This window comes from Trichechus manatus, unplaced genomic scaffold, assembly GCF_000243295.1.
Source record: "Trichechus manatus latirostris isolate Lorelei unplaced genomic scaffold, TriManLat1.0 scaffold00147, whole genome shotgun sequence".
Lineage (NCBI taxonomy): Eukaryota > Metazoa > Chordata > Mammalia > Sirenia > Trichechidae > Trichechus > Trichechus manatus.
In genome coordinates, this window is record NW_004444083.1 from 322824 (window position 1) to 335253 (window position 12430).

The 12430-nt window shown below is 39.7% G+C and overlaps 1 protein-coding gene across 20 annotated transcripts in view; it reads left to right on the forward strand.

Annotated features, from left to right (window-relative positions):
* TRIP12 (thyroid hormone receptor interactor 12) overlaps positions 1-12430 on the forward strand; it is a 142420-nt gene that overhangs the window by 406 nt on the left and 129584 nt on the right. The window lies entirely within an intron of this gene.

Genomic DNA, 12430 nt, shown 5'->3' on the forward strand with positions numbered 1-12430 from the left:
GAAGCCCGGTTGTGTCATCGCCGCGATTCGGCCCCCGCTCGGCCTGCTCCCGGCGGCGGCGGGGCCGCGGAAGGACCGGGCCGGGGGTTGACGGGCGAGGCGCTCGAGGCAGAGAGCGGCCGGAGGGACCCGGGCCGGCTGGAGCGGGGGGTCGCTGGGTGCCCCCTCCGACCCCCCGCAATGAGAACGGCCCTTCACGGAACCGGGGTAGGGCGTGTGCGGGTCTTGGGGAGCCTGGCGGGGGTCGGGGGGGCCGGAAGTGGGCTTGGGAGCTTGGAGGGCGTCTAGGAAGAGAGAAAGTGGGGGGCCGGAAGTGCAGGTGGGGGGCGTGAAGACGGCCAGGGTTCCCCGGAAATGGGACAGGGGGCCCGGAAACCGGGAAAGGGGAGGCTCCAGGGCAGGGGACGGCCCGGAAATGGAAACTAGGGAGCAGCTCGAGTGACAACAGTTGTGGGAAGCCAGGGTCAGAGGAGGTTGAGGCCGGAGTGACTTGAGTCCGCAGTAAGGGGTCGCCTGCCGAGGGGGACGGTTGAGGGCGGGCTAGCCCGGAGCCGGGGGCTGCGCGAGGTAGTTTGTTCAGCTGTGGGAAGTTGAGGCTGAGGGAAGATGACGAGAAGGCTGTGAAGGGGCACGGGAGAGGCCGAGAAACTTGGCTGAGAGGAGCAGAGCATCCTTCTCAATGGATCAGAAGGGAAACTGGGGGGGGGGTGTCCAGAACTTGAAGGAGATAGGTGGACCAATTGTCACCCCAATCGTGTTTACATTCAAATCAAAGAGAGTCAGGCATTTCATTTCTTTATATGTGGGTTACATAAAACCTATTATAACGTTTGTCAGGCCAGCTCACCCCTCTTTCCTCCTTCTAGTGCAGAAACAAGTTCGAGGCGAGTTCAAATAACGAAATGTTTTAGAATTCCAAATCTTGTACTCCTCCGTGTCCCTTCCTTGGACTAAGAGAAAACCTTAATTTGCTAGCGGAGAAATTAAACAATTCAGAAACACCTGCAAATCGGGGCTAAAGAACCCATATATTTGAACTACTGATGGGGAACAGGAAGGAATTGGTTACTCTTGTGAGAAGAGAACAGAGGGGACAGCTGAACTTTTAGGACAGGTTTTTTGTTTTGTTTTTGATAATGCCCATTGACTTTGTTTGCGGTTGGTTTAGATTAAGCATCACGTCCGGAGGTGGGTATAGTTTGATTGCTCCAGTATTTATTTGGGGGTGGGTGGAGTGTGTTGCTGTGTGTGTACGTACACGCACGGTTCATAGCGCGGTGAACCTGTCCTGCGTGGACATTCCATTGCTCCCCTGCCGTCTCCCTTTCTTAGTCAGCCTTCTCCGGTCTTGCCTGGGCTGCCAAATCACCCGATCCCCAGGCTGGACTCTGCTTTGTAGGCCCTGCAGTGATGTGTTTAACTTTCTTTTTCTCCCGAGAGTCTCTTTAGATATTTTTGGCATTTCATTTTTTTAAAGACCTCGAAAGTTGAGGCTCAGAATCTCCTCTCAAAAAACAAAATAAGACAAAAATACAGGCTAGAAAGTTGAAAGAGCTATTGAGTAGAGTGAAAAACCGACGCTAGGAACAAAGGTCCTAGTTGTGTTGGAGAAAAAGGCAAGAGGCCTATATGTGAGGCCTGTGTGTGTCGCATTTACACCCAAGGGGGAGGGAAGCTGTGTTGACTAGTGGGATTATTACCAGTGGTTTGGACACAATAAATTGTGGAGGGATTTATGGAGGCTTATTTTTGTATTTACAGCCTGCAAGGAAGTCAGTATTGTGAGTTTTAAACACAATTCCTAATTCATTCTTTTGACACTCTCTTCTCCATGTTTAGCCCCAGAAATACTGAATTAGTGTGACTTCTGTATCATTTTTGTGAGATTGTTTGGGTTTTTAAAATTCCATTTCCTTTAAGCTTAAGAGGGCACATCAACATGGTTGAGGTTGGTGGGCTTTTTCTGAATGTGTCGATATCCATAAGAATCGAAGAGTTGCAATTGAGAATGTCATTGTTTCCATCCTGTCCCCAGTTTTTCCGGGGGTTTGAGTGGTTTTTAAGACTGTTTAGCTGAAGTGTACTGTTTAGTTTGTGTCTGTGAACAGGTTTTGGTTTTGTTTTGTTTTAGTTTTTCATTTACTTTCTAAAAGTCTTAGGACACTTTTTGGTATTTAGAGTTCCAGAAGGTGCTAAACTACTTATGTTAAAAAAAAGAACCAGGTTGCTAGGCCAGAGTAAAAATCGTTGCTTTCGTCTAGCAAAGTAAATGTGGAGTAATGTTTATTTTTCCATTCTAACTCTTAGGATTACTGTATCTATGTTATTTAAATAAGGTTTTATGATCCTGTTTTAGGACATCATCCTAGCAAAGAAGACAACACTGGCCTGGGGATTCGAACACTGCCAGTAGCTGTGTGACCTTGAACTAGTCACTTAACTAAACTGATTTCCATTTATTTTATCTGTAGAATGTGAATGGGCTAATCCCTGCCTCGACTCACTGGGTGGTTGAGATCCGGTGGAGATAATGACAGTGAAGAACTTCATTAGTTTTAGAAAATTATTTTGAGGTTATTAAAAAAAAGTTTCTTGGAAGTGGTGTGTGTTTAGGGGGACATTATTGATGTAAGGTAGGTTGAAGATAGGGTTATAACATTTTGTAATTTGAAACTGCTGCTGAATTGGTAGAGGAACTTAGACCCAGTTTTTATCTGATAAATTAGTTTTTTTGCATCAGCATGCTAGATACTTCTTTACCACACATTCTAGTGAATAAACGTGTTAATCTCCTTTAGAGAAACTGAAGGTTTCTTTAATTTTCATTTTTGCAAAAAATTGTACCTATTCTGGTTTGTGGTTTTTATGAAATTGACTTACTAATGTCTGTAAAGATTACAATTAAGGAAAAACTCTTTGATTATTTATCTCTTTTCTTTGCAGGATCTAGGTGGCTTTTCTTAAAGAGCCAGACCTTTCTTAAAGAGCACAAACCTTTTCCTGTAAGGGAGTTGTAGGAAGGGATCTTTTTAAATAAATGTGATGCAGATTGCCCGTTTATTTTCCCCTTGTCGCTGAGGTAGTTTGATGGAGCCAAGTTGAAACAGCAAGCTTCTTGTTTGCTTTCCATCTTCAGTCAAGTTGTTCCTTGCTGCTGCCAGTCTGACATGCAGTTTTGCCTCGTTTAAGTCACCTTAGGTTCACTTGAACTCCTCCCCTCAAATTACCTCCGAAAGTAAAACTTTCACCCCAGGATCTTTTCCTTTTATTTCTTGGTCATCTATCCTGTGTTTTTGGATTATATTTGCTGAGTTTGTTGACATGTTACATTTGTTTCTTCAACTAGATTATAGGCTTCCTGAGGGCAAAGATGATCTCATATGACTGTGGTATGTATGAAGGAGCACTCAAACCTGATTGAAAAGTAATCCCTGTTTTCCTTCCCACTCCAGACCTATAAATGTTAGCCTGGCCTTGCTGAATATGCAACCAGTCTTCCTGCTTGGAAGGTTTCTTGACCTCATCAAATTGTCCAGGATGCTTCCTGTGGTTTGGTTCAGTGATCATGGCCTCCTCATATCTCCCCTGACTAATGTGGCATCGCAGTGCCTGGATGGATATAAATTGTCAACTGCAAGGTTTAGTATTAAGCCAGTGGATTATTCTGTGCCTCTTTTTCCATAGGCCAAGCCGCAGTTAATAGGGCCAAGCCTGAAGGGAGCTCAACAGATAGGGTGGCAGAGTGAGTGTATAAGAATGTGGTGGATATTACACAGTAAATATGATTTGCAGATTTTTGTGTAATCATGGTGCTTGTAGTTCTTGACGTGTAATGTTCGCTTTACATTTGTGTATTTTATTTTAGTGCCTGTGCATCGTTTCAACAGCTATGTTACGGACTTCTTGGAGGCACAAACCCCTAACAATTGTCCTTTACCTTCTCTACCTAGTCAGCTAGGTTACTCTCTACATAGTGGGCTTGTTGTTATTTGCAATATATAGACCAGAATGCTGATGCCTGGCTAGTCTCCTGATTTTTATTTAAGTAAAATTTAATTTGGCTAGCGTCCTGGATTTTTTTAAATGCAGTTCTTTATTTAAATCTAATATAACTTATTTTATTGATAGGTTCAGGTAATTGTCAAAAAGAGGTGGTTTTCTAGACTGAAATAAGTCTGTTTTCTCTGAGGCTTTCTGGATTTTTTTCTTTTCTTGGTGATTCTTATTTCATTAAACCGGATTGGCCAGAAATAAAAAGGAACTGGTTCACTAGTCGGACTTACCTGCTTTGTCTTGAGTGTGCGGAAGCTGTTGGTAATAGCTTTGTGGTTATGTCTGATCTAAAAAGTCATTCTAGTGGCCTAGAGTGACTAGTGCCTGCTCTTCTTTCTATTAGTGAGCTGTAAAGTAGAATGACACTGTTTGAATGTCTCATTTGAAGGTAAAAGACTTGGGTGCCAGTACTGGTTATGTCCTTTCTATCTTTGTGATCTTGGGCAGATTATTTAACCTTTGTGAGCTTCAAATGCCTAATCTGAAAGATGTGGATATCACCACCTAACCTTCAGGCTGTAGAGTTAGTTTTTATTTATTTGCTAGGTACGGCATTTAGGAGATTAGGTCGGGGAGATAACTTGGAACGCAGGGTCTTTCCTCCACTGATTCATGGCAGTGTTGATCATTGCTTCATTTGTTAACACTCTTCTACCTATAACATACTTCTATTATACACATAGTTATCCTACTTGAAAATATTCACGTGTAGGATAGTATTATCTAGTGGATTATGAATTCCTTTAATTTAGGATTCTTCTTTTTTATCCCTAGCATCTGGCACAATGCCTGGCCGATAGTAGGGATACTTTAAATGTGTGTTGAATGTATAAGTCTTGTGAAAATAAACTAAAGATACTGTAAATGAAAGTATTTTGTAATGGTTTAGTGTTGTGTTTTATTTGAGGTTTTTTAATCATTGTCAGTGCCCTGGTGGCACAATGGTTAAGCACTTGGCTGCTAATGGAGAAGTTGGTGGTTTGAACCCACCCAGCAGGTCCGCAGGAGAAAGGCCTGGCCATCTGCTCCTGTAAAGATCACAGCCTAGAAAAGCTTATAGGGCGGGTCTACTCTATCACATGGGGTTGCTGTTGAATCAAAATTGACTGGACAGCACGTAACAACAACAGTGCTAAATGGTTTGGGGAGTTTTTAATCAGTTGATACATATTTAGAGATTGCAAGTTACTTTAAATCATACTTACTAAAAAAAGAAATTAGGCCAAGCCATTTTATGTTTTTTAATTATCTATCTGAATGTAATAGTTGGTCATTTAAATGCTACGTTGAGGCTCTAAATACGTTTTGATAAAATGCTAAATGATTAGCATTTCCAACTAATTTGTAATAGTATGCGTCATTTGAGTTTATTTGTTTCTTTTTAGAAAGGATATTCTTACTTCTACAAATATGGTGTTATTATCTATAGGTGGATTTTGAAGGCTATTTATAAGCTGAAGTTCTATCAACGAGCCTTAAAGACTGAAATTACAGCATTTCAATGTGTATTTTAATCAACTTGTTGGCTGTCATAACCCATGAGTTCTACATGGGCTTCAAAGCTCCTATTCATTCCACCCAGAGGCAGCATTCTGAATAAATAACTGTACCTTGTACTGTCTTCTTAAGGTCTGATTAACTCAATTCGAAGTCCTTATACTGGTAAATGTGTGATGCCCTGAAAACCCAGAGTGAGTTTTTACACGTAGCCCATCTGAAATTCACTGTCGAGTGGTAATTTAAGCTGCTTTGTGTCCTTAGAGAGCAGGTTCATGGAGATCATATGGAAGGCTTCCCCTTTTTTAAATTCTCAGGGACCAAGTCCTTATAGTTGCCTTATAAATAGAAAATATATGAAAATGCTTTTTACTCCTGCAGTGGCCCGGGTATGTTGTAATCCTGTCTGTTTCACACCCTTGATTGCAGTCAGAATGAACTGCTTGTTCCTCTCTGAACACGTTTTCGGCATTCTTGCCCTGGCTTTTATTATTTTGTCTACCTGGATTGATACCCTTCCCCCATCTTGTATGTTCTGTAGCTACATGTGCACCCTTCACTATTTTCCAGTAGCTTCTCCTAGATTTTTACTCTCCTCTCTCTTTACCATTCTCCTTCTGTGACATTTTAATTGTTTCAGTTGTAGGAGTCACATTCTGTTATATAATTAGTTTATGTCTTAGCTAGATCTTTGGCTTTTTGGGGGCAGAGGTCTCATTCTTCTATTCCCACATGCCTGGCACACACCTCCTAGCAAAACACATACATTTTAGGTGTTTTGGTGATATATGCCCATTAAAAGAGCCTCATGCCATTTTCTGAGGAACTATATTTGTGAAATAATGTTAGCATCATTTGCCATAATTTACTGTTGACTTGCTTGCTTTAATTTTTCAGGATTCATTAGCTGAATATAGGATCCTAGAATATAAATTTTTCAGAATTGGGTTTATTAAAATCAGCTATTTAAGGAATTGTTAAGGCACTAGGAATATGTTAGTCACTTGGTTATCCCAAGTTTAGCATTTGGGTATTGTTCATTAGGAGATGAAGATTTATTCATCAATACATATTTATAAAGTGCTTACTGTGTGCCACATGACTGTGCCGAGAGGAATACAAAAGGGATTCATGACATAGACCTTGTCCTCAATTATGTTTCATTCACATAGTTGATATATAACTCGTGTCTAACTTGACAGCTGTTTATAATAGTATTTAGTATAGAGAAGTATTATGTAAATATTCTAAGTGCATGTTTTCTACATTTAGAAAACCTGATGTGAGAATCTAAACAAATGAATTACGGCATGATTTTTGGCTTTACTAAATAAGTTGTTGGAAACACCTTTATTATACAAATATTTCACCAGCAACTAATGGGTGTGCATTTCTGGTGCCATACAAGCTGTACCCTCTTGGAGAGTGCTGAGGAGGAATAAGAGATTTCATAAAATGAGATCCCTTATCTTGAAGTGTACTGTATTATACTAAGTTCAAATTTATGACAATAGAACAAGACATGTAATATTTGCATATTTGTTATTTATTAAGTACAAAATGAGTTTTATGCAGTGAGTACTCAGAAGTTCAGAGAGAGATTCAGTCCTGGATTGAAGTTACTGAGGAAGACTTCATGGAGAGAAGAGGGACTTGAACTGGCCCGTATTGTTCGGGGTAGGTGCAGAAGAAATGGGGAGCTTACTGGTGTGATGGTGGCGCAAATCTAATGGTAAGGTAGAGGGTACTTACCTCTCTGGAGTAGAGGGTGTATATTTATAAAATGGCAGGAAATTAGGTTGAATAGGAAATTTGGGATGAGATTATGGGAGGTTCTTAAATGGTAGATTGAGAATAGATTTACAGGTAGACTATGTTGTCAGTGACAGCATGAAAAAAATATATGTGTTTAATTTGTAAATGAACTGAAAAGGAAAATAGAAGTGTTTTTAGATCTTTTTATGAAATTGCTTCCTGTTTTCAGACTGCACGTGAAAGTTTTTGTGGTAAGTTTTGAGGAGGGTGAAGTAGTGTAGCTAAGTTATTTCTCGTTCAGTTTTTCTGCTTATTAGCTTAAAATGTTTTGGTTAAATAAGCCGGAGCTGGTTAATTGTCTAAATGACTCCCACTGGTCTTCTTTTCAGTTACAGAATTCTTAGTAGAAACTGGCAATCATTTTGTCTCAGCACATTGAATTATTGTTTATTCAGATATTTTAGTTCAGAGTACCGTTTGAGATTTAAATATGGTTTTTAGGAGTTAGTTGGTAATTGGTTAGTCTTATTTATAGGAGAAACTTGCTTAGCATCTACTGCAATGAAGAAATGTTTAAAACAAAATCGAATTATGGTTTAAACATTTACATATTTTTTAAAAATGTAAAGTAATATTACCCCATTTAATCAAATTAAATATTTTAATAAAATATTTGCCTAGCACTCTTGCTGATGCCATTATTAAAAATAGATGATTATCCCTTTTTCTTTTAAAATATATGCACAACAGGATTAAAAAATGGGAAATGAGGTTAGATAGTGGCTGTATGAGTCGAGGTTGACTTGATGGCAGTGGTTTTGGTTTGGGTAGGAAAAGTGAAGATAAAAGGGAGAATAGTTTATTCAGGGATCTGGTAGCCATACTATTTAGCTTTCTGCAGTAATTTTTATTTTTAGCATGTTTAGACTTTCCTGATTGCAGTTAATTGGACTCTTTATGTGGAGATGGCAGAGATGCTAGCTGTTAGTACAAAGTTATGCCTCACACTATCCACGGTATCTTTTTGTGGAGTACGGAAAGGATGTATAGTCAAAACTGGTGGAATTTTGTGGCCTTTGGAATAAAAACATTTGTGAAGCTTGTGTATTTTAGTACTGTAACAGGCAAGGGTGCCTATTTTTGTGCCATACAGTCATGCAGCTTCGTATTGTTTTCCTTTATGAAGCACGTGTTTCCATTTCTTCTGCCCTCTGAGGAAAGCCGCTGAGTCTCAAGAGAAAATTGGAACTGATCTCTACCCCTCCATCCCAGATCCAAATGCATTTGTGTCCTTTCCCCAGTAGATGGCAATAATTAGGCTGATTTTTGAGAAATTTTGAGTTCTTAACTTTGTCATCAGGCTTGTTTGCTAGTTATTTCTCAAGTGTTACTTGGAATTTTAATGTTGATTTTCGTATTTGGGCCCCAAAATGCTTTCCTCAGAAAACTAGATAGTTAATTGCAGAAATCCTCTCTCCTTTTCTGCTCTTCACCTTGCATTTTATAAAGTTTTGCCCCTTCAGTTGCTGCAGTGAGGCAAGACTTGGTGTGACGCTGTAAGGTAATCCGCTTCTGCCTCTCCTGACCATCTAGTATTACTTTCCAACTGCCTGTGTATTAGGCCATGCCATTTTTTCCCAGGTATCTTCTCATTACGCAGACTAAGTACTACTGAAAGATATTACTGAAGAGATAATAGAACGTCAGTTGATGTCTTCATTGTAGTACCTGCTTTAATTGATACTCAATTTTTATCTTGAAATAAGCCAAGAAATTGGTAAACTTACGTTTAGTAGAATAGAATTTTTTTCTTCTCGTGGGATAGGTCTACTGTGTAACTCGTGTGTTTACTTGTATATTCAGTCATGTGAAAATGCTTTGTTTTTTATTTTTAAAAAAGCAAGCTAAGATTTATAATTTCACAGCATTGTATTTTGTGGGGCCCGATTAACTTTTGAGAGTTTACTATATTTAGAGAAGCTTAGGATGCCTGCCGAGTTTAAATTTTTAACGTGATAGTAAAGAGTTTGGGAAGTTGCCATCTTTTTTGAGAGAGCTTTAAAGTTAGGAATGGCTTCACCTATAACATTTTTAAGGCATGTAGTAAAATAACACCTCTAACAAAATTCTGGAATTTTTAAATTTTGTTTTGAGGAGCGGTATTAGAATCATGGAATCTCTCTAGGTGGTACAAATGATTAACGTGTCTGGCTGCACACTGAAAGGTTGGAGGTTCAAGTGCACCCAGTGGCTCCGCAGGAGAAAAGATCTGACAGTCTGCAGTCTAGAAAACCCTATGGGCAGTTCTCCTCTGTCACAGAGGGTTACTATAAGTTGAAAATTAACAGCAGCTAACAACAACAATTAGAATCATGAAGTCTCTGTGGGTGGTATAAATGCTTGAAGTTCCCAGTTACTTACCAAAACGTTGGGGGCTTGAGTCCACCCAGAGGTGCCTTGGAAGAAAGGCCCGGCAGTCTACTTCTGAAAAATCAGTCGTTGAAAACCCTGTGGAACATATTTCTCCTCTGCCACACACAGGGTTGCTATGAGTTTGAACTGACATGCTGGTAACTGGTATTAGAATCGTGGAACAAAGGAAGGTATTATCGCGGGTTCAGCAATTGCTGCCTATGAGGGTAGGTCGAAAAGTATTGCTACTAGGGTTCCAGTTCATACATGCACGGGTTTCTTCCAAACAAAACATGTTTAAACGTGTCTCTGTGATCATCAGATGGCTGCAGACAAGTTCTCTCAGTAATACACTTGTTTTAGCCTCGTTAGGGTGCCTTCAAAAAACAGGATACTTTTTGTGCCATGGAAAAAACGATTTTGAGGTCAGGGCTGATATCAAATTTTTAACAAAACTCAAGTGAACATCTTCCCAATCATTGAAGCTTTGCAAGAGTTTACGGGAATGCTGCCCCACATAAAACAGCAGTTTTCAGGTGGATCAAGCATTTTAATGAAGGTTGGGTAGACCTCAGAGATGAGCCAAGAGAGGAAAGACCACTCAGAAGGTTATGGCGACTGTTTTTTGGGATTCCCAAGGGGTAATCTTGATAGATTTTCTCGAAAGACACAGGACGATCACAGGGGCTTATTATAAAGAAGTTTTAAGAAAATCGAAAACTGCGTCGGTGAGAAAAAGGCCAGGAAAGTTGTGCCGAGGAATTTTTTTTCCATCATGACAATGCACCTGCTCATTCTTTGTGGGTAGTAAGGGCTGTCCTACGAGAATTTTGTTGGGAAACCTTACCCCATCCACCCCACAGCCCTAATCTTGCCCCTTCAGACTTCTTTTTGTTTCCCAAACTCAGCCTTTAAAAGGAACACGATTTGAGTCCCTCAAGGATGCCAAAACTGCTGTTTTGATGTGATGTAAATCGAGGAGTGCAGAATTCTTCAGGGATGAGTGAGGGAGATGAAAGCACCGCCTTCAGAAGTGTATAGACCTAGATGGAGGATATGTCAAGAAACAGTAGCTTCACATGTTGATATTTTTGTTTAATAAACGTTTCTATGATTTTGTAGCAGTACTTCTTGAGTTATCCTTGTATATCTTTTTTAAAGGTGTTACTTGAATTGTATTTGACAATAGTCTCATCTAGAAATGGCATCTCTGCTTTCAGGGAAGTTAGTTTAGCAATGCAGAGAGAATTAAGGCTTATGTATAATTGGCAGGTGTTATTGCAAATTTTTTTTGATCACTTATTTCAAGCCCTAGGCTAAAATATGGGGTAATAAAAATAAGATGCAAAAGTCCTTGGCCTTGAACCTGTAGTCTCATGGAGAGGGTGGTGAACTTGGAGTAAAAACTCTTAACTGAAATTTGAGATATAACTTAGATGGTGGATCAGGTGACCAGCTGTTTAGGATACAAAACATGGTAAAAAATAGTATTAAGACATTTCTCAGAATAGTTGTATTATCTGTATCCGTGTATAACTTGCCCACATTGAATTCCATATTTGTTACCTTTGTGATGTGGCTTTCACTATAAATGAGAGTAATGTAGTTTAATAGTGATCTAGGTCAATGCAGTGGTGTGGGAAAATAATGGGATAAGAATAATAAGGAAAGGCTTCATGAATAATAATAGTGACAACAACTAACCTCTGTTGAGGGGGTGAGAGGATATAATTTCTTAGTGGCAGAGAAGTGAATTGTATACTGGGTAAATACATTTTGCATTCTGTGTTTATATTAATGAGTTCTTTGCCCCATATCATTGCCTAAGGAGGATGTGCCATATTTTTTCCTATACTTTGAGTATCCCTGGGGTATGAGTTAGGGGAAAGTAAGACGAGTATGACCTGATTGTGTGTGTGCATTTCCATGAACATTTTGACATTTTCATTATGTAACTTTAGTGAGTTTTCATAGTAAATCTTACTTTTCCGTGGTTATACATGTTTGTTAGGGTAACATAGAAAGAATATGGGCTTTGAAGTCAGACGTATCTATCTGTATTTAAACAACATGCTCTGTTTTCTAGCTGTGTGATCTTAGGCAAGTCACTTAAACTTGTTAGGTGCTGTCGAGTCGGTTCTGACTCATAGCAACCCCATGTACAGCAGAACAAAACACTGGCCAGTCCTGCGCCACCCTCACAATCGTTGTGCTTGAGCCCATTGTTGCAGGCACTGTCAGTCCATCTCATTGAGGGTCTTCCTCATTTTCGTTGGCCCTCTACTTTACCAAGCATGTTGTCCTACTTCAGGGACTGATCCTCCTGATACCATGTCGAAAGTATGTGAGATGCAGTGTTGCCATCCTTGCTTCTGAGGATCATTGTGGTTGTACTTATTCCAAGACAAATTTGTTTGTTCTTTTGGTAGTCCATGGTATATTCTTCGCCAACACAATTCAAAGACATCAATTCTTCTTTGGTCTTTATTCATCATCCAGCTTTCACATTCATATGAGGCGATCGAAAACCCTAGGGCTTGGGTCAGGTGCACCTTAGTCTTCAAGGTGACATCTTTGCTTTTTTTTTAAATTTAGTTTTCTTTTTTTTTTTATTGTACTTTAGGTGAAGGCTTACAGAACAAATAGTTTCTCATGAAACAGTAGTACACATGTTGTTTTATGACATTGGTTAACAACCCCACAACATGTCAAC